Here is a 20,718-nt window from a genome sequence, read left to right as displayed (position 1 = left end):
GCGACTTTGGGGTTGCTTTCTAATAATAATGAGGGTGCTATGTCTTAGTGCTTCTTTTGTCCCCACAAACTTTCTTGTGCTGGGACCTGGATTTCCAGGGTGAAGTATGGACAGGTATTGGGTACCCTTAAATAGGTAGGTCCTAGTGGGAAGTCCTTAGTTCATTAAAATCACCTACCTCAGATGGAGTTAGGTAGCTCTCTTATAATATCTTGGGAGTTCTCTGAGAGGGTTTTTACAGAAATCTGAGTGGGACCCCACCCAGTCCTCTGGCTTCCTGTTAGGGGTTTTAACTGCTGACTCTGGCATGTGTTCTCATCATTGCTATTTTGCCACACACAAGAGGGCCTCACCAGAGCTAAGTCAATCCCTGCACCATGCCTTTGAAGCTCCCAAACTGGGTGCTGAATGACCTCTTTTCTTTGTAAAGTTGGTTGGCCTTGGGTATTTCATTACAGTCATACATAGTGGTCTAATACATATGACATTAAATGAAACAGAGATCAATTTCATGAATACAATGCAAGCATCTTAAGAATACTAGCTTCTCACTTTCAAAAATGCATTCAGAACTCGTAATCAAATTGAGTTATAGCAGCACCTCAAAGATAATTCACCACTAGAGAATTCAGCTGGGTGCACTAATGTGAGTGCCTGGGAAGTCATAGTCAGGAGGATCATAAGTCTGAGGCCAGTCTTGGCCACTTAATGAAAACTTTTCTCAAAATGAGAATAAAAAGAGTTGAGAATATAACTCTTTGACAGAGTACTCCTCAGTTTAATCTCTGGCACTGTAGAAAAGATTTTTAAATGCACTAGTGAATGCCATCAGGGAGAAAAGCACTAATAATGACTTCTTTGTGGTAAAATCTTGCATCAGTGCTTCTCTCTCCTTTTATGTTCACATCAGACAGCTCTGTGGTATCCTAATATACTTCAGAATCACTATACATTTTCCACTAAATATAAAGTTCAGTGCGGAAATTTCCATCTTACGTAAGATGTACAGAAAGGATAGTAAATCTAAACCACTTCAGATATTAGCTTCTTGAGGGGATTGATTTGTTTGAAAAACAGCCAAAGTCTTAAAATTCTTCTTGATTTCAGTGTTTCATGGGTAAATTATTTTATGTTGATAAGAATTTAAAAACATGTATTATCTTCAGGTTACTACTCTATTTTGTATTTCCCAGTTTAAAAAAATGCATACCTGACTTTCATCCTTATTCTAATCATGTCTGTATTAATGCAAAACCATGTGTTCATATCAGAGAAAATACTGATATTTTCTCTGATATGAACACGCATATAACCACAATAATTCTTACTTCTAATATAGTAGTCTAATATAAATATTTCAAAATTCCTAGAGTTGAAAATTAATTATATCACTAATTTGAGAATGAAGCAACTCATTCAAATATTTTATGCTTAAAAAAACTTTTGGAACAAGAGAACTACTTATATGTTAACTTCTTAACTTAAAACGAATGCATCAAGATAGTTACTCTTAATGAACAATACCAATAGTGTAAAAATATACGAATTAGATAAAATAAACTATTGTGAATAAATTTATTCAATATATCACTTTCCCAGTGACAAGCTACAAATATATTATCATAATAAACCTTTCTTCTTAAAATAAAGAAATTACCACATACCATTCATTTTCAGAGCAGAGCAAAGTAGCACTTGTGTCTGTTGGAAGAAGAAAGTTGGAGAAAGAGAGATCAGAGCAGATTATATGTTACTCCTATTTCCTTTAGGCAAAGTCAGATCTTGCTCATAAATCTTGGGCAATGAAGATTGAAAAAAGATTTATGATACCAGTGGTCTCAAATTTTATTGTTATTTGTCTCATAAATCTTGGCATTATTTGATGATTGTCCATGTGAATATCAAAAATATATGGCTATAAAGTATTTATCAATATATATTTGTTCTTTGGAACTCATGTACTGTTAAAATTTAACTTGTATTTCCATTTAATACTTTGAAAAGTTTTAACTAAATTATTCTCATTAGTGCATCTGGATTTTCAGGAGTTATTCTGCAAGATTTCAGGGCAGCTTAGGATTTTTGGTGAAGTCTAGAGAACATAAGGATTTCTTATAGAGACCTAAAATATTCATGAGTAGTCTGTTGTTGTATCTTATTCTTTTAGAAAAGAATTTGATCTTTCACCTTATAAATATTGGGTGTAGAGTCTTTCAGAACACAATGTCAAAAGACACCAGAGTTGTAAGTATGTGTAAGTCCTCCTGTATTAACTATTTTTTCTGGTGGTACGAAGGTGAAGATATATTGAACTACATAGTAAGTTATGTTCATTGGACTCTGTTCTTCCAGAGAAGGCTTAAACTTTTAGAGGCTTGTTTCCATATCACAAAAATGAAGGGGGTTGAACAAATTATGTCTCATTTCATCTAGTAGGCATTGATCTTTATTGTTGTTGTTGCTGTACTGTGAATTGAACACAGGGGTACTGTAACATCACATCACATACCCACCCTGATACATTTAAAAATTTTTTTTTAAAGTAAGGGAGTGTAATTTAACAAATTATACGTCATGTACCTAGCACAAACTGAAATGTAGATACAGAGAATACAGATTGTACTGTGTGGTGCACAGTTCTATAATTTCTGTTTATTTCCCTATTCATACCTCTCTTTATTGGTTTCTGTGACAAGAATATGTACTAAAACCATGCTTAGTTATTCCATTTAATTACAGCTATTTCTAAATTTAAGGAATAGATAGTATCACTAAATGGTCATCATAAGAGTGTTAAGGACTCAGGATGAATTTGCCTGAAGAAAAAGGCTTTCCATTTTGCTGCCATGTCTGAAGTCACCCCCAAACATGTGTTTACTTATGTGCACCTGAGCAGAAGTTCTGGGGAAGCAAATCCTATTCCATTTTATGACCTCAGTATTGACATACATGCTTCCATCTTTCTGGGGAGAGTGTTTCCTGGACTCCAAACTCAGGGTCAACCAGAGCCCTCCTCCTCTTCTCTATTTAACTGCTATAGAATGTTGTTAAGAGTTTGAGGTTTATGGTCTGAGGACAAAGACTAAACTGCTGAATGTATTGGGACAATTATTTTTTATGGCACTAAATATCAAAATATTTAACTGGAAATACAGTTTTGCTTATTGTGAAAAATGATAGCACATGTTGAGCTGCTTGACCTGTGGTCAGAATTTTATAGTGTCAGTTCCTTCCTATTTTATGCATCTTGTACTCTGTATCTGGACAAGTCTACCACTACCATTTGTGAGCTATAAGATCACATGTCAATTTTATGAGAGATTTGGACTTATTAAGCTGTGGATAGTTATGTGAGAAATACTATGAGAAGTAAATCAAATAGCATAGTGAAAATAGTCTTTAACTTATTATTCTCATGTAATAGCTTTACTTCAATTTTATGCTGCATGATCACTATGGTATTGAATATATAATGTATTTTGCTTGTCTAAGATTAGCACTTTTAGTATTAAGCTAAGTAAACATGTGGTCCCTTTGTGTAGCAAATTCCATACACATATTAAAGTAACGAACTGACCTTAACTTTCCAACATTTCTGTTCTTACCATTGATTAAATATTTCAAAGTTGTCTAGGCTAACTGTCTCATAGTGAAATTCTCGGGATCCAGCTTCCTGTGAATCTTACCTTGCAGTTATATCTACTTACAGTGTAGAGATTAAGAGCACAGTCGTCAGAAATGATCAGGTCTGGGAAATATTCAATGTGCTTCACATTCCTCTAAAACATACATTTTATTTTTTTAAAAATATTTTTATTAGTTGTTGATGATCATTTATTTATTTATTTATTTGTATGTGGTGCTAAGGATCGAACCCAGTGCCTCACACATGCTAGGCAAGTGTTCTAACACTGAGTCACAATCCCAGCCCTAAAATATAGATTTTCATATAATAGGTTTGCTTTGATAATGGAAAGGCATGTATATGCATATATACATACATATATATGTAATATGTGCTATATATATGATTAAATTTTAATATAGCACTAGGCATATGATATCAGTAAATGAAATGATTGTCATTTTTATTATTTTATATTTCAAAGTCTGTTATTTACTAGGATATAAAATATTTCTCCAAATGTATTTTGTTTTATTGTTTTCTAATTCAAGAATATTTATTAGAATTGTTTTTTCCATTGATGGTATAGAAAAATGAATATATTTTAATTAGCACTTGAAGTGTTTAAAGCCTAGTTCAATTAGGGACTTCTAGGTGTGTAATAAGATCATTATTAATCTCTGGTCCTCTGTATTCTTGGCAAGAAATAGAAGGGCATGGCTCAGTTGCCTTTTAGGACTAGTATTAATTTCACTGCAATCAAAAATGAGTAGTAGGCTTAAAATATTTGCTTTTTTGTTGAATTATCATTTAAAATAGTTTAATATAGTGACTAATTTCAGGAAAAGTATATGTAGTTTCTTTGGTCTCTTAATTTCTTCTTTCTATGGTTAATGGCTCTTTTCATCTTATCACATACACAGCTAATTGTATGTAGAGAATACCGGAATTGTAAATTATTGATTTATAATTTGAACTCCTTAGTGAATAATCAGTTTGAATATTTTATTCCTACACATGCATACACGTGTATCCCTCCCACATATATATACAACTTAAGTTTTGTTTCTTAGAAGCAGAAACTGAGACACTGATCCGATAGCTTATGATTTTTGAAAGAAGCTGTAATGGAGTGAATTAGGACAAGGAATGGCATAGAGCTATGGAAGAATGTAGTCTCAGGGAAAGTCCAGCCTTTCCTAATCAAATGGGCATGGTGTCAGACAGACTTTTAAAACTTATTATTAAATTTTTAAAGATTCATTGGGTACACTATGAGAATTTAATAAATGAATATAGTGTGTAATGTTCAAATCAGGGTGGTTAATCTTTGCATATCATTTTTGAAATATTTGGCTAACATGTAAAAGTTGTACATATTTATGTGGTACAGTATGATATTTAACACATGTGTAAAATATATACTGATAAAATCAGGGCATTTAAGATTTTCATTTCTGTGTCATTATTTTGTGTCTGAAGCCTTTGGACTTCTCTCTTCTAGCTATTCATAAAATACATAGCAAGTTATTGTACCTTAGAACACAAGAATTGATTACTTCTAGCTGACTATGTTTGGGTACCCATTATTCATCTACTCTCTGTCACCTCCCTCATCTTCTCAGAGTCCACTAACCACTACTATGCTTTTGGTTTCCTTTTTCTTTTATTACCATTAACATCTAAAAGAGAACACATGGTATTATTTAACCCAGGATCAGTCAATCATTATTGACAGTGGGAAGATGAGACTTCCCTGGCAAGGTGGCTCCCATTAGCCTAAGGCAATTGTCTTGATGGAGGGCAAATGTGGACACTTAGTTGCAGGTCTCTGTAGCACGTGGGAGACAGGCACTGCACTGGAAATGGGATTTCTGTGTGATTCCTAAACAGCATCTATCAACCTACGGGATATTTGCATGATTATAGTAATGCATATTGGAAAAGTTTTGTAGAGAGGAGTTAAAGCATTTATGCTGTACATGACTCACCTATCTTGTTAGGAAAATGCGAGGGTAAATGGGTGTATTTATTTGCTAAGCAAGCGAATACCTCTAATCTTAGTTTTAATCCAGTATTCAGTATCCTGAGCTGTAAAATAGGGTAAAATACTACAAAGAGTAAAAACACTTAATGTATGGAGACAGTTTTATCAGAATCTAGGTTGTGGTGACACATTAATACTAGCAATTTTGAATATATGCAAAGTGCTGCATTATAACAAGAACTATTAAATTATCTAATCAATCTTGGACTGGGATTTTGTATAATTTTTTTATATATTATATATTGAAGTTATTATATCTTATTGTAAAGTTCATAAAACTAATAAATAACTTGTTGCAGATTATACAGTCAACATTTCACATGAATCTTCTGAATTTTAGATGAATTGGCAAGTCTACAGAAGCAAAGCATGCAAAGAAGTATCTAAAACTGGAGAAACAAATTGTGATACTTTGCAGAAAAACTTCTCTCTGATACTCTTCTCTTTAATCTCAGTAGATATATGTAAAGAAAAGGATATATCATAAAAAACTAGACTACTTCCCATCATGGGGGCAGATGAAATATGTATATCGACTCTTACTACTAAAGGACATAAAGGGGATTGAAGAAATAAGGGTTAAAGAGTTCCAAGTAAAGAACAGATCAAGAGAGTAGATAGAAAAATGTCAGGTCAGAGGGCCAAGATGACTGACTAGAGGGAGGCTGCATTCATTGTAGCTCCATAACTTGGGATTCAAACAAAGGAAAATCCATTTCCCTGTGAGGCAGTCTTTGCTGCTCATGAATCCCCTGCTGTTTATCCCATTCGTCCACCAGAATCACCTGCTTTCTGCCAGCATTTCACCTACTTTTAGAGTCTAGATCACTCACTGACTGCCACCTATCATCTGCCATTTGCCCATTTGCCTGCCTCTTGCCTGCCTCTTGCCTGCCTGTCCCCTACCTTTCACCTACCCATCACCCACCGCCTGAAGTCCACCTGCAATCATTTGCTGATAGCCTGTAGACCACTTTCAGACTGCCAGAGAATCACCTGCTGCTTGCTGTTGCTTGGAAGTCCATTGTCACAGTACCCGCAGGTTTGGCTACACATACATGACTGCCACCATTTTGGGACAATAACCAGGATCTATCTGTAGGAGTCCCAGCCCTATGGATCATGCCTAGGAATCATGCCCACCTTCACGACCTGAGGCACACCCATCCAAACCCCACCTTCAGGAATCCTGACCCACCCACACCCCACGTGGACTGAGCGCCTGGGCCTGATTGGCACCCATGCTACAGCTTCCCATTTGCCAACACTTTGGAAGTCAGTGTGGTCATCTTCAATTATCCGAGAAGTAGAAGCTGCCATCTTTAGGTGGGGCAACTCCCATCCTGAGATGCCTGCTGGAGACTGGAAACTTCAGACAATGAAGATAAGACCTTTAATCCTGAAAATAAAGTTGATCAAAGAAGATGGTAAGAAATCATGAACAGAACCTCCAAGAATTATGGGAGATCATGAAAGAGAAGGAGAAATTGCAAGTTCTGCCACACTAATGAAGAAAAGGAGAGAGAAAACTCAAAATTTCTAAAATTTGTGATGAAAAGGAAACATTAAGGCAGACAACATTGAAATACATAACATAATTAGAAGCTACTTTGAAAATCTATAATCCAACAAAATAGAAGATCTTTAAGACATTGACAAATTTCTAGAGACATATGATCTACCCAAACTGAATCAGGAAGACATACACAATTTAAAAGAGATCAATTTCAAGCACCGAAATAGAAGAAACAATCAAAAGCCTACCAATCAAGAAAACCCCAGGGCCACATGGATTCTCAACTGAATTCTACAAGATCTTTAAAGAAGAACTAGTACCAATACTCCTTAAAGCAGTCCAGGAAATAGAAAAGGAGGAAACCCTTCTAAGCTCATTCTATGCACCTAGTATCACTCTGATACCAAAACCAGACAAAGATGCATCAAGGAAAGAAAACTTTAGACCAATATCCATGATGAACAAAGATGCAAAAATTCTTAACAAAATTCTGACAAATCGCATACAAAAACATATCAAAAAGCTAGTGCACCATGATCAAGTGGGGTTCATCCTGGGGATGCAAGTTTGGTTCAATATCCAGAAATCAATAAATGTAATTCATCACATCAATAGACTTATGGTTAAGAATCATATGATTATTTCAATAGATTCAGAGGAAGCATCTGATAAATTACAACTCCCCTTCATGCTCAAAACACTAGAAAAGATAGGGATAGTAGGAAGATACCTCAACATTGTAAAGGCTATCAATGCTAATCCCAGGGACAACATAATTCTTTGTTTTAAAAATATTTTTAGTTGCAGACAGACACAATCTCTATATTTATTTATTTTTTTGTGGTGCTGAGGTTCGAACCCAGTGACTCATATGTGTGAAGCAAGCATTCAACCACTGAGTCACAATGCCAGCCCCCAACATCATTCTTAATGGAGAAAAACTGAAAGCATTCCCTCTAAAAACTTGAAAAAGACAGGGATGCCCTCTTTCACCACTTCTGTTCAACATGGTCCTTGAAACACTGGGCAGAGCAATTAGACAGACCAAAGAAATTAAAGGGATACAAAGAGGAAAACAAGAATTCAAACTATCACTAAATGCAGAGGCATGATTTTATATTTAAGGATCCAAACAACTCCACCAGAAAACTTCTAGAACTGATAAAAGAATTCAGCAAAGTAAGAGGATATGAAATCAACATGCATAAACCCAATGCATTTCTATTCATAAATGATGAATTTTTCTGTCCAGCGGAACCGGCGCAGAGAAAGGAGACACCACTAATCTTTAGTTGACAAGATTTATTGCGTCCTCCCTGTTTTTCTGCCTCCTTTCTTCTGCCACTATCTCCCTTCTTCTACCCTCTCCCTCTCTCCTCCCCCAGGTTCCTAGCTTATCAGCCAATTATAGCAGAGCTTTCTCTCATGCAGGAGAGCATGCAGAGGAATGTCAGCATAGCACTCTATGAATCACGAGCTGTCCACGCACGGCATGATATTAGATAGCCAATCTTAGAGCCTGGCGTCAACACGTCATAAGTCTCCAAGGAACTAGTAAGCAAGCAACCTTTTTGGGTACTTCCTTAATTTGGTAACCAGTGCCCTTTGGCTTACTGCCAGGCACCATCTTGTCCAAGACGGCCCTCAACAGGCTCCCCTTTTTTCTTATAAAAAGAAAAGGTCAGTGACTGTGTCTGTCTTAGGTGCCAGAGTCAGACTTTATCCTTACCCGTCATTGGGAGTCAAGAGCTGTTGGCATGCTTTGATCCCTGTCTTAGGTTGGTATAAAGTCCACCCTGTGCTTACCTGTCTTTGACTACCAGTCCTGTAATTGGGAGAGCCAAATCTGCAGATCAGAGCCTTGGTCCATGGTCATAAGGGCTTGCCACACCACTAAAGCTTGCCATCTTTGATGACTCCTTAGAGACAACAGATATCTGAGCAGCAATAATAACAGCAAGAACAACAATCCCATCATAGCAAAACTTCCCATCCATTGTTTACCAAATTGTAACGCTGACTGTAAGAAACTAATGGCTTCTGGCATACCCGGGACCTTGACCTGTGTACTATTTACCACAAATATAGAATTTCTTAATAGGGTAGTCAAATTAGTAAACTCTTTAGTCCATGTCCCATTAAGCATGCTTCCAAGCTGTTTGGACAGATTTGTAGCAGCAGCAAAATTAGAATAGGGTATAGAGGTAACACATAGTGCTTGGTCGTGCACTAGACAGCCCGTCTGTGCGGTAACAGTCAACATATCCACTTATTTTTGTAGTAAGTCCACTCTTTGGTTTAGAATCAGGATTCCCGTGACGAGATGCGCACTGATGTTTTCCTGGGCTGTCAATGCTTCAGCAGTGGCTTGTGACAGATTGTTGAGCGCGTGAGCAGTAGGTATAGCAGTTCCTAGGGCAAGTCCAGCAGCAGTGGCAGCAGCTGCAGCAGCCGCCGCAGCAACAGCGATGGCTATAATGGCTAAGATACCAAAATCTTTTTTTGCTTTCATGGGTAAGAAATTCCACTCACTATGAATTAAGGTCACTGGGACTGGAATGAATTTTGGAATCCTGGCAATCACAGCCAGAGGAAATAGTGAAGCATCTCAACAACTAGACACATAACACTCTTGGTTAGCACAGTTAAGGACCTCAGTATCATTATCATTGTTATTAGTAATGTTAATATTAAACTTAGAACTGTTAGACAGAATGAACACAAATGGAGACATGACACATCCGGGAGTAGGGGGGAAAGATTGATAAAAGGAAGAGTAATTGGCCTCGCACCCTGTATAACTATAAACAGGTGCATTACTTCCCTTTATATAGGCTTGCTTTTTACTGTACCTTTATTCAATGAGAGAGAGATTGCCTCCCTGTATTATGGCAGTTTCTGAGGTGGCTAACCAGAGGAAGCAAAGACTACCTCTTAACTTGAAGTTTAGACTAGTAATAAGTGACTTTACAGTGGAACCAGCTGATAGGTAAGGGATACCTAGAAGTTCTGTACTAGGAAATAATTGAGGGAAAACTTGTGTGCCATGAGTGATATATCCCCAAAAGTTTTAGGAAGAGCTAACAACAGCAGGCTTACCACCATCACCATCATTTTGTGTTTCAGTGCAATTTTCTTTCTCATGGAAAGTTCTTACCAAGCGCTTCGGGACTCAGATAGGTTGTTGTTGGTCCTGAGGAAAAACACAAACAGATCCTCTCCCTCAAATTAATACTAGGTCAGGTCCTTTCCAGGACCCGGTCAAGATGTCTTTTCACATTGCTTGTGGATGGTCACCAGACTTTCCACTAAAATGTCTATTAGCCGCAGTATGGCCCATAGCATCCAAAGTTAAAAAATTGAGGGTGAATAAAGAAAGGTTAAGTCTGTTCTTGGGAGGGGTTAATGTCCCTATTCCCCCTTTTTGTTTAGTTAAGCAGACTTTCAATGTTTGATTAGCACTTTCCACTATAGCTTGTCCTTGTGGATTGTAGGGCAATCCTGTAGAATGATAGATATTAAACTTTGAGTAAAACTGTTGAAATGAAGAAGAAGAATACGCAGGCCCATTATCTGTTTTAAATGATTTTGGCCTTCCCATAGTAGCAAAGACTTGAAGGCAATGACGGATTACATCTTTTGTCTTTTTCCCTGTATGGGCGGTAGCAAATATATATCCTGAGTAGGTATCTGCAGTTACATGTACAAATCTTAAAGTACCAAATTTAGGGATGTGGGTGACATCCATCTGTCATAGATGATTTGGAAGGAGTCCTCTAGGATTGACTCCAAAATGAGGAACAGATAAATGAGGCACATAGGCAGGAAACTGTTTTACTATATTTCTGGCTTGTTCTTTTGTAATGTTATATTTTATTTTGCGAGCAGTAGCATTGACATGAAAATCTTTATGGAAATTAATTGCTTTTTGTACAATATTAAACACATGAGGATCTCGAGTAGCTGAGTCTGCAGTAGAATTTCCTTGAGCTAAAGGCCCAGGTAAGCCTGAATGTGCTCTGATATGGCATATATATAAAGGTTCTTTGTGAGCCCACAGAAGAGTTTGTACTTGATAAAAGCACAGTTGTAAGGCAGATTGAGGACTAATGGGTCCAGCTGTCTCAAGCCGTGGCACAAGCTGGGCAATATAGAGACTGTCAGTATAAATATTTAAAGGTTCTTCAGGAAATGTTTGTAAGGCAGTTATTACTGCTTTTAGTTTAGTTTTTTGAGCAAACTTATGAGAAGTAATAATAGTCTGTACTTTTATCAGAAACTACTGTAGCTGTACCGGAGGAGGAGCCATCTGTAAAAATTGTTTTTGCTGCTGGGATAGGTCAAGCCTTAACAACCTGAGGGAAAATAACAGGATGTCTTTTGAAGAAGCTGACAATAGGTGAACTTGGCAAGTGATTATCAAATGTGGCCATGGTGGAACAATAGACAATTGTCCAATCTTTATTATTGTTATCTAGTATATCAATCTGTTTTGCTGTGTACAGGACAATAACTGTCTGAGGATGAACTCCAAAAACTTGAAGGGCTGTCTTAAGTCCTAATGCAACTAGATTTGCCACCATCACAGGATAAAAACAACATTTTTGGGGGACACTGGCAAATGCATCTATATCAGGAGTCCAGTTCGCCACAATAGACCTGTAGGAGTATGTTCAGAATCTAATCCTATGAGATTAAAAGGCAAGGATAGATCAACTCTATCACTATGAGCATTTTCTAAAGCTTGTTCTACTAACCTCAAGGCTTTTCTACCTTCAGGAGTTAAATTTCTGGGGGATGTAGGGTCTGAATCTCCTTGGAGAATATCAAACAGAGCTTAAGTTGACCAGTGGTGATTCCCAAATTTGGCCTTACCAATTTATATCACCTAATAATTTTTGGAAATTATTTAGAGTCTTAAACTTTTCCGTGACTAATTGAATTTTTTGTGGCCTAACACAGGTATCTAATATTTGATATCCTAGAAAGGTAATAGGGCTGTGGGTTTGCACCTTTTCTGGGGCCACCTGTAATCCCCATTTTTCTAGGGTATCAATAATATTGTTAAATGCCCTAAATAAAGTCTCCTGTTTTCTGTGAGCCAAAAGAATATCATCCATATAATGGAGACAATAAAGTTCTTTATAATTTTGTCTAATCTGTGATATAGCCTGGCCAATATATATTTGACACATAGTGGGACTATTTGCCATTTTCTGGGGAAGGACCACCCATTGGTATCTAGTATTAGGCCCTTCATTATGTAAAGAAGGAACGGAAAAGGCAAATTGAGGATTATCCTCGGGATGAACAGGAATGGAAAAGAAACAATCTTTTATATCTGTAGAGATGATATGATAATGTTTTGGAACAGCAGCTAATGAGGGGAGACCCAGTTACACTGGGCCCATAATCTGCATATTGGAATTTATGGCTCTCAGATCTTGCAAAAGTCACCATTTCCCAGACTTCTTTTTTATAACAAAAATGGGTGTATTCCAAGGGGAAGTGGAAGGAATGATATGGTTTTCCTTCAATTGTTGATTAACTATTTCCTGGGCCGCCTCTATTTTTTCTTTAGAAGGGGGCCACTGGGGGACACAGATAGGATTATTGGATTTCCATATTATCTTTAACGGTTCAGTGGCCCCTCCAGAAAACCCAGCCCCTCAGTCCCTGTTTGTCCTTCGGCTTGAATGGGGCAGGTAACACCTTGTAAATTTTTACTTAGTTCTTTTCCAGGGATATAACCTTGTCTCACCATAACCGGCAAAACAGTTGGGTTTAGACAGGACATATTTTGCTCAACTGAGGAAGAAATGACAACATCCATCTGTGTTAAAATGTCTCTTCCCCAAAGAGTGACAGGCAGGTGAGCTAATACATAAGGTTGGAATGTTCCCCTTTTCCCATCAGGGTCCTCCCAAGATAATACAGCTGAACTTTGTAATGGGGTTTGGGCAAATCCAAGTCCCCGTAAGGTAGTACTGGATGCTGAAACAGGCAATGATCTGTTCCAGTCCTTCTGTCTTATAATAGAGGTGTCAGCACCTGTGTCTATTAGACCCTCTATGGGAGTACCATTAACTTTTAATTTAAGCATGGGTCTATTTTTTTTGATTGTGCCCAAAAGATACCTGATCCTGTGGATCTAAACCCATTGTTTTTTCCAGTCCTTTGTGAACTGGGAAAGGCCCCATGATGGCTAGACAATATCAATATTTGTGCTATTTTATCTCCTGGAGAAACAACAGATACCCCTCAAGGGGACGATAACATAATCTTTATTTCTCCAGTATAATCAGAATCAATGACTCCTGGCAATACTTGTAATCCTGACAGAGTTGTGGAACTCCGCCCTAACAATAATCTTGCTGTGCCCTCAGGGAGTGGTCCATGTACGCCCATGGGGACCGCTTGTACTCCCATTTCTGGGGTTAAAAGAGTCGGGTGGAGGCACAGAGGTCCAATCTCCTGCTCCCTGATGTTCCTCGGGACAACGAGGAGATAGTTGGAAAGGATTGTGAGTGGGGATCTGTACTATGGGATTCTGAAAGGCCCCGTATATTTGAGGGCCCCGGGTTGGGCCCCCCTGGCCATTTTTTGACTGGGCTGGCATAGGATATCTCTCTATATCAAATCTTGATGTACAATATTTCACCCAGTGCCTTCCTTTTTGGCACTGGGGACATAGACCTGGGGCAGGTTGATTTGTCCCTTGTTGTTCTCCAGTCTTAGGTGTTCCCCTGGGCTTTAATCCTATGGGTCCTTCAGGGCAGTCTTTTCTGAACTGCCCTCCTTGCCCACACTTAAAACATATTATTCCTTTAGTTCTTGGTTGCCCCTGATTTGGCCCATGAAGAGCAGCAGTATTACTTGTCCTGTAATGACTGCATCATTGATATCCCTGCAGACCTTTATATAGTACTTAAATCTTTATTTTTCCATGGTTTTATAGCTTTTTTACACCATCTATTTGCTTGCTCATAAGCTAATTGTTTTATTAAGGGTATTGCTTGTTCTGAATCCCCAAATACTCTAGCAGCAGTTTGGATTAATCTATCAACAAAATCTGCAAATGGCTCATTACTTCCCTGAATCACCTTGGACAACTGCCCCTGTAAATCTCCTGTCCCTTGAATTAACTTCCAGGCTTTAGTGGCAGCAGCAGCAATTTGTGCGTACACCCCAGGATCATAAATAATCTGCTGTTGAATACCTTCATAATTTCCTTCTCCTGTTAGCATTTCTACATTTTTTTGGGGAAAGCCCGTTTCCTTTTTTTTTTTTTTTTTCCTTTTTATTTATTTATTTATTTATTTATTTTTTTTACGTTTACATAGGGTAATGATGTTTATTATATTTTTCCCCTCCCCCCCACTCCTCCCACCCCTCCCACCCCTCCCACCCCTCTTTTCCCTCTACACAGTCCTTCTTTCCTTCATTCTTACTGCTCTCCTTAGCCTAACTCTAAACCTAACCCTAAACCTAATGCTAGCCCGTCCCACCCCCCATTATATGTCCTCATCCGCTTATCAGCGAGATCATTCGTCCTTTAGTTTTTTGAGATTGGCTTATCTCACTTAGCATGATATTCTCCAATTTCGACCATTTGCCTACAAATGCCATAATTTTATCATTCTTCATTGCGGAGTAATATTCCATTGTATAAATATGCCACAGTTTCTTTATCCATTCATCAACTGAAGGGCATCTAGGTTGGTTCCACAATCTGGCTATGGTGAATTGAGCAGCAATGAACATTGATGTGGCTGTATCTCTGTAGTATGCTGCTTTTAAGTCCTTTGGGTATAGGCCAAGGAGTGGGATAGCTGGGTCAAATGGTGTTTCCATTCCAAGCTTTCTGAGGAATCTCCACACTGCTTTCCACAGTGGTTGCACTAATTTGCAACCCCACCAGCAATGTATGAGTGTTCCTTTTTCACCACATCCTCGCCAACACCTATTGTTGCTTGTATTCTTGATAATCGCCATTCTAATTGGGGTGAGATGAAATCTTAGGGTAGTTTTGATTTGCATTTCCCTTATTACTAGGGATGTTGAACATTTTTTCATATATCTGTTGATTACTTGTACATCTTCTTCTGTGAAGTGTCTGTTCATTTCCTTAGCCCATTTGTTGATTGGATTATTTGTATTCTTCGTGTAGAGTTTTTTGAGTTCTTTATAGATTCTGGAAATTAGCGCTCTATCTGAGGTATGGTTGGCAAAGATATTCTCCCACTCTGTAGGCTCTCTCTTCACATTTCTGATAGTTTCCTTTGCTGACAGAAAGCTTTTTAGTTTGAATCTATCCCAGTTGTTGATTCTTGCTTTTATTTCTTGTGCTATGGGAGTCCTGTTAAGGAAATCTGATCCTGAGCCAACAAGTTGAAGATTTGGACCTACTTTTTCTTCTATAAGATGCAGGGTCTCTGGTCTGATTCCGAGGTCCTTGATCCATTTTGAGTTGAGTTTTGTGTAGGGTGAGAGATAGGGGTTTAGTTTCATTCTATTGCATATAGTTTTCCAGTTTTCCCAGCACCATTTGTTGAAGAGGCTATCTTTTCTCCATTGCATATTGTTGGAACCTTTGTCTAGTATGAGAAAATTGTATTTATTTGGGTTTGTGTCCATGTCCTCTATTCTGTACCATTGATCTACCTGTCTATTTTGGTACCAATACCATGCCGTTTTTGTTACTATTGCTTTGTAGTAGAGTTGAAGATCTGGTATTGCAATACCCCCTGCTTCGCTCTTGCTACTGAGGATTGCTTTAGCTATTCTAGGTTTTTTATTCTTCCAGATGAATTTCATAATTGCTTGCTCTATTTCTGCGAGGTACATCATTGGGATTTTAATTGGAATTGCATTGAATCTGTATAGAACTTTAGGTAGTATAGCAATTTTGACGATATTAATTCTGCCTATCCAGGAACATGGGAGATCTTTCCATCTTCTAAGGTTTTCTTGAATTTCTTTCTTTAGTGTTCTGTAGTTCTCATTGTAGAGGTCTTTCACCTCTTTTGTGAGATTGATTCCCAAGTATTTTATTTTCTTCGATGCTATTGTGAATGGAGTAGTTTTCCTAATTTCTCTTTCTGAAGATTCATCACTTATGTATAAAAATGCATTGGATTTATGAGCATTGATCTTGTAACCTGCTACTTTACTGAATTCACTTATGAGTTCTAAAAGTTTTCTGGTGGAATTTCCAGGTTCCTCTAAATATATAATCATGTCATCAGCGAACAGGGATAGTTTGAGTTCTTCTTTTCCTATTCGTATCCCTTTAATTTCTTTGGTTTGTCTGATTGCTCTGGCTAGAGTCTCAAGGACGATGTTGAATAGAAGCGGTGAAAGAGGGCTTCCCTGCCTTGTTCCAGTTTTTAGGGGGAACGCTTTCAGTTTTTCACCATTTAGAAAGATATTAGCCATGGGCTTAGCATAGATGGCCTTTATAATGTTTAGGAATGTTCCCATTACCCCATTTTTTCTAGAGTTTTGAGCATGAAGGGATGCTGTATTTTATCAAATGCTTTTTCTGCATCTATTGAAATAATCATGTGATTCTTAACTTTAAGTCTGTTGATATGGTGAATGACATTTATTGATTTCCGAATGTTGAACCAACCTTGCATCCCTGGGATAAAACCCACTTGATCGTGGTGCACTATCTTTTTAATATATATTTGTATGCGATTTGCTAAAATTTTGTTGAGAATTTTTGCATCGATGTTCATTAAGGATATTGGTCTGAAATTTTCTTTCCTTGATGTGTCTCTGTCTGGTTTAGGTATCAGGGTGATATTGGCTTCATAGAACGAGTTTGGTAGGGTTCCCTCCTCTTCTATTTCATGGAATAGTTTGAGGAGTATTGGAATGAGCTCTCCTTTAAAGGTTTTGTAGAACTCGGCTGAGAACCCATCTGGTCCTGGACTTTTCTTTGTTGGTAGGCTTTTGATGACCTCTTCTATTTCATTGCTTGAAATTGGTTTATTTAAGTTGTGTATGTCCTCCTCGTTCAGTTTAGGTAGTTCATATGTCTCTAGAAATTTGTTGATGTCTTCAAGGTTTTCTGTTTTGTTGGAGTATAGATTTTCGAAATAGCTTCTAATTATGTTTTGTATTTCACTCGTGTCTGTTGTGATGTTTCCTTGTTCATTCCGAATTTTAGTAATTTGAGTTTTCTCCCTCTTTCTCTTTGTTAGTGTGGCTAAGGGTTTATCAATTTTATTTATTTTTTCAAAGAACCAACTATTTATTTTATTAATTTTTCCGATTGTTTCTTTTGTTTCGATTTCGTTGATTTCGGCTCTGATTTTAACTATTTCCTGTCTTCTACTACTTTTGGTATTGGTCTGCTCTTCTTTTTCTAGTGCTTTGAGCTGTAGTGTTAACTCGTTTATTTGTTGATTTCTACTTCTTTTTTTGAATGCACCCCATGAAATAAATCTTCCTCTAAGTACTGCTTTCATAGTGTCCCAGAGATTTTGATATGATGTGTCTTTGTTCTCGTTTACTTCTAAGAATTTTTTTATTTCCCTCCTGATGTCTTCTGTTATCCATTCATCATATAATAGTGTATTATTTAGTCTCCAGGTATTGGAGAAGTTTCTGTTTTTTATTCTGTCATTTATTTCTAATTTCAATCCATTATGATCTGATAGAGTACAAGGTAGTATCTCTATCTTCTTGTATTTACTAACAGTAGCTTTGTGGCATAAAATATGGTCTATTTTAGAGAAGGATCCATGTGCTGCTGAGAAGAAAGTGTATTCATTCTGTGTTGGATGGTATATTCTATATATGTCCGTTAAGTCTAAATTGCTGATTGTGTTGTTGAGATCTATAGTTTCTTTATTCAATTTTTGTTTGGACGATCTATCCAGTGGTGAGAGAGGTGTGTTAAAATCGCCTAGTATTATTGTGTTGTGGTCTATTTGGTTTCTGGAATTGAGAAGGATTTGTTTGACGTACGTGGATGAGCCAATGTTCGGGGCATAGATATTTATGATTGTTATGTCTTGCTGATTTATGCTTCCCTTAAGCAGTATGTAATGTCCTTCTTTATCCCTTCTGACTAGTTTTGGTTTGAAGTCCACATTATCTGAGATGAGGATGGATACTCCAGCTTTTTTGTTGTGTCCGTGTGCATGGTATGTTTTTCCCCATCCTTTCACCTTTAGTCTATGGGTGTCTCTTTCTATGAGATGAGTCTCTTGCAGGCAGCATATTGTTGGATTTTTCTTTTTAATCCAATCTGCCAGTCTGTGTCTTTTGATTGATGAATTCAGGCCATTAACATTCAGGGTTATTATTGTGATATGATTTGTATTCCCAGTCAATTGACTCATATTTGTTTTTGACATGATTTGGTTTCTCCTTTATTTGGCTATTCCTTTAGGCTAGCGCCTCCTGTTGCTGATTTGCATCGTTGTTTTTCATCTCTTCCTCATGGAATATTTTGCTGAGAATGTTCTGTAATGCTGGCTTTCTTTTTGTAAATTCCTTTAGCTTTTGTTTATCATGGAAGGATCTTATTTCATCGTCAAATTTGAAGGTAAGTTTTGCTGGGTATAAGATTCTTGGTTGGCATCCATTTTCTTTCAGGGCTTGGTATATGTTGTTCCAGGCCCTTCTAGCTTTTAGGGTCTGGATTGAAAAATCTGCTGATATTCTTATTGGTTTCCCTCTGAATGTAATTTGATTCTTTTCTCTCGCGGCCTTTAAAATTCTGTCTTTATTTTGTATGTTAGGTATTTTCATAATAATGTGCCTTGGTGTGGGTCTGTTGTAATTTTGTATGTTTGGAGTTCTATAAGCCTCTTGTACTTGGTTTTCCATTTCGTTCTTCAGATTTGGGAAATTTTCTGTTATTATTTCATTGAATAGATTGTTCATTCCTTTGGTTTGTTTCTCTAAGCCTTCCTCAATCCCAATAATTCTCAAATTTGGCCTTTTCATGATATCCCATAGTTCTTGGAGATTCTGTTCATGATTTCTTACCATCTTCTCTGTTTGTTCCACTTTGTTTTCAAGGTTAAATATTTTGTCTTCAATGTCTGAGGTTCTGTCTTCCAGGTGTTCTATCCTATTGGTTATGCTTTCTATGGAGTTTTTAACTTGGTTTATTGTTTCCTTCATTTCAAGGATTTCAGTTTGGTTTTTTTTCAGTATCTCTAACTCTTTATTGAAATGATCTCTTGCTTCCCGTATTTGGTCTTTTAACTGTTGATTGGTGCGATCATTTAATGCCTGCATTTGCTCTTTCATCTCCTCCTTCAATGCCTGCATTTGCTCTTTCATCTCCTCATTAGCTTCCCTGATCGTTTTAATTACGTACATTCTGAACTCCCTTTCTGACATTTCTTCTGCTCTGCTGTCATTGGGTTTTATTGATGTAGTATCTAGGTTTGTTTGGGACATTTTCTTCCCTTGTTTTCTCATAATGGTCAGTTGTCAGTGGGACCCTGAGATATTGCAGTTTTCCACTATTGGCTTATAGTGTCCCAGTAGATTTCCAGTGTATCACCTCCCAGCCTTCAGTAGCCTGATGTCTTGGAGGAATCTGATAAAGCAGCTCATTCGAAGAATACTGCCCCTAGCCCCCTACTGGTTCCACGTTTTGGAACTGGCTCTGTGCGGAAATGCTCTCACTGTGGACCTGCACCGTGCAGCTGGCCGTGTGGGAAGAGCCCACTGCCGGAGTGTGGAAGACTACCTTGGGAAGACTCAAGCTGCCCTGCCCGGCTCTGCTAAGCCACCTCTTTCTGGGCCTGCCACCCGGGCTGAGCTTTACCCAGTGGGCAGACTCACCCGTGGCTCCACTTCAGTCCGAGTCTCTCAATGCCTCCCCTTCTTAACTCCTGGGTTGTGGAGCGACCGGAGGTGCAGTCTCCCTCTAGGCCGCCATCTTGGATCACCCCGTGAAGAGAGCCCGCAGCCGGAGTGGGCAGAGCCGCCTGAAGAGGTCTCCGGCTGCCCTGCCCTTATCCCTGAGGCTGACTGCAGATCGAGGCTCTCCGCTGGTTCTTTGCAGGAGTACACTGCACTGCAGGGGCTCCGGGACTCGGAGCCTGCTCTGTTCAGACAGGCTCTCACTAGCGGGCCAGTTCCGTTCCGAGAACCTGGGGAAGCTGGCTGTGTGGGCGGGGCCCACCGCCGGAGTGCGCAGGACTGCCTTTGGATGACTCTAGCTGCCCTGCCCGGCTCCGCTAAGCCACCTCTATCTGGGCCTGCCACCCGGGCCGAGCTTTACCCAGTGGGCAGACTCACCCGTGGCTCCACTTCAGTCCGAGTCTCTCAATGCCTCCCCTTCTTAACTCCTGGGTTCTGGAGCGACTGGGGGTGCAGTCTCCCTCTAGGCCGCCATCTTGGGAAAGCCCGTTTCTAATGAGGCTTCCTGCCATGCAGTTTCCCACACTAGGTACTGCCCTCCTGATAGCACAGCTTTACATAGACTTTTCCAATCTTCCGGCACTAGATTTAGCCCCGATACTGCTTCCAATATATTAATTGTAAATGGGG

Source organism: Sciurus carolinensis, chromosome 7 (genome assembly GCF_902686445.1).
Source record: "Sciurus carolinensis chromosome 7, mSciCar1.2, whole genome shotgun sequence".
In the NCBI taxonomy this organism is placed as follows: domain Eukaryota; kingdom Metazoa; phylum Chordata; class Mammalia; order Rodentia; family Sciuridae; genus Sciurus; species Sciurus carolinensis.
The sequence above is the reverse complement of the archived record's forward strand: the minus strand, read 5'-3'. Positions refer to the sequence as shown.